This window comes from Pteropus alecto, unplaced genomic scaffold (assembly GCF_000325575.1).
Source record: "Pteropus alecto unplaced genomic scaffold, ASM32557v1 scaffold143, whole genome shotgun sequence".
Taxonomy (NCBI): Eukaryota; Metazoa; Chordata; class Mammalia; order Chiroptera; family Pteropodidae; genus Pteropus; species Pteropus alecto.
Window position 1 is genome coordinate 1,786,221 of NW_006434828.1, and position 2,893 is coordinate 1,789,113.

The following is a 2,893-nucleotide window of genomic DNA, read 5'->3' on the forward strand; positions in this document are numbered from 1 at the left end:
TCCACATGGCCTGGGGCACCGGCTTGGTGGGCTCGTCCCATCTCCCAGGGGCCCCGGGGCGCAGCACCCTCAGACCTCCGTGGGGCTTCTGGGGTGCGGGCTCGTCTCATGGGTTTGCCGGGGACTAAGCCCGCTGCCCCTTCCAGAAGTCCCCTCCTTGGCCAGGCCTTGAGGACTTGCTCCGACTCATCCCCTCTTCCAGACTCCGGTCCTCTCCCTTGGTCTCGGCTGTAGCGTCCTTGCCGGGGGCGCCTGCGGGGGGCGCTGTCCTTATCGGGGGCGCCTGGCCGTGGAGCTGCAGGGCATGACGGAGGCGCAGGTCAAGGGCTACGGAACGGCACCTGGGGGAGCATCATCCGTCCGTGTCTTTAAAACATGTCCCACTCCTGCGGGTGGGGGTGAGGGGTGGGCAGGAGTGGGGGGCCCGGGTTTGTGACCCGAGGCGGGCGTTGGGGAAAGAAGCTCTATCCTGAAACCCAGAGGCCAGAGAGCCTGAAGTTCTGCCATGCGGAGCTCGCCGTTTTGCGTTCTTTTCGATGGATGACCTTTGAAGACAGAAGCCTTGTGAGATGGGAAAAAGGAAGCTGTTAGTGGTTTAGCACACAGTCGGGGACAGCCAGAGCGAGCCGCAGCCCAGGATGGGGCCTGGGACGGGAGGGAAGAGCAGCCACCCTTCCTTGTCGCGCTGCCTGCAGCCCCCTCCCCACTAGAGACGGGAGAGCAGTTGCACGTCACGCCCTCCTCTGACGCTGCTCCGAAGGCTGTGTGGCTTCCTGGGCCACCATGGGGCTCAGTAGCCCGTTGTCCCCGAGCCGGTGTTGAACGCTTTCTGTTCGGTTCAGTGTGTAAACAACTTCCTGGGTTCCCGACAAGTGACAAAGAAAAGCAGGGCGTGAAAATGCCAGACGTAAAACCCTTCGGGCGTAAAGAGATCGTCCGTCTGCCGGGTAGTGGACTCTGGTCCCCCGCGTAGACGGAGGCCACCGGATGAGGGCTGCGGGCACATGTGCTCAGGCCTCTGACGCTCAGCGAGAAGGCTGAACTCGCCCGCAGCCCGCAGCTTCTGGCCGCGCCTCCGAATCCGGGATGTGGACATTGCGTCCCCAGGCTTCTCCTCCATGGGTCCCGGGGACACACCCTCTAAGGCGAACCCAGAACGGCAGAATGTGGGGGCACACGGGAGCCGGGGATGTGCCTGGCGGGGCGGAGCGAGATGGCCAGTGAGTGCAGGAAGGTCCCCCAGAGCGCCAGACTGCAGGCGTGGGGCTCTGCTCCTCGGCCCCAGGAGTGTCCCCAGGTGGCCAAAGTACTGAGATTTCAGTCCTGCCAGGACGCTGGTTTCGGGGGCCGCGTGCTGGCAAAGCTCTCCCTGTATCTTGAAGCACTTCGCATGGCTCCCCCACCCCATCCTGGACCTCCCAAGGAAAGGTCCTTCACACCCTCGCGGGGCACGTACCCACAGTGCCTCTGGGATCCCGAATCCTGATGCCAACGTCCTTTGATACAGAGCGACTGGTTTGTACGAGGCACGGCAGGGGATTACGCCCTGTAGGCCGTTTGCCTCTGTGGGGTTTGTTTCCGCTTCTGGTGGCTGACGATGGCCTGACGTCCAGAAGATGCCAGCACAGTGGCCTCACCTCATGCCGGCTCTTCTGCTCTGGCACGCGGGCACACCGCGGACGCGTCCCTGCCCGAGGTAACGAACACGTGTTTTGGGACACGGTTTCGGGGTCGCGTCTGGGACGGTCCTAGCCGGTGCTTGGGGGGCAGCGTCTAGGTCGTCTTCTGGAATCGGGGCATCTGTCAGCGTGGGGCGGCTCAGCATGCGCCCGAGAGCCATCGCTGCGGCGGTCCTGAGGAAACGCAGAGAACTCGCTTCCCTGTTTACGGCGACTGGTGATAATAGGACCTGCTCGTCCATGCCCTGCGGACTGCCTTCCCCTGCCTAGGGGACACTTAGCTGTCCCACCGCAGTCTCTGGGCACAGTCCGCATTTTCCTTTGCAAGAAACCGCATTCCAGAGAAATACCGCTGAGAGATTATCTACCTGTGGGCAGTAGCTAAGTGGGGTGATTATGTCCCCCAGGGGACGCCTGGCAATGCCTGGAGATGTTTCTGGCTGTCTCCACTCAGGGTGGGGGTGCTGCTGGCATCTACAGTGCACTTGGCCCCAAATGACAACAGAGTTGAGGTTGGAAAGACCCTGGTCTAGGCTAAAACCAGCTGTTTAGATGCAAGAATTCTGAATGTCATTCATTTTCTTCCTGTGCTCTGCCCTGAGCGGGGGACTTTTGACAATCCCAGGGCTGCGGGCGCATCCTCGGGGGTCCCTAGAACGCTCGGCTTCCCATGTTTGCCCCTACACTCTGCAGAAAATCCGGAGCGACAGACAAGGGCAGGACGTGCCATCGGCGTGCAGCTGGGACCACACCGACCTTCTCGTCCGGCCCGAACACTCCGGTCAGAAGAATCTGGTTGACCAACAGTTCACGTGAAAGACACGCACATGCGGACTAAACGTCAGTCCTGGTTTAAAACCTCGGGAGGCTTTAACTTGCAATTTCATATTTATGACTTTTAGTTTAAAAGGCCCCAGGAAGGGCTCGGTTCCTGGCAGGACCCCGTCCGAAGATTGGGGTGACAGACTGAGTCCCGCTTCTCAGCAGCTCGATGACGCTGGTGGGATTCTGGGAACCTCGTTTCGCTCACCGTGACAAGGACCTCCCACCTCCGTTAAGGGTGGCCGCAGAGGCCGGGGCGGGGGAGCGGGGAGCTTATGCCACTACACGCTGCTGAAGGGACGGGTGAAGGGGTGGGTGAGAGCTTAGTGAGCCGAGGGCCACACACGTCCCTCAAAGTTTCCCGAGCTTTTGCGTGACTCATCCTGCCCCAG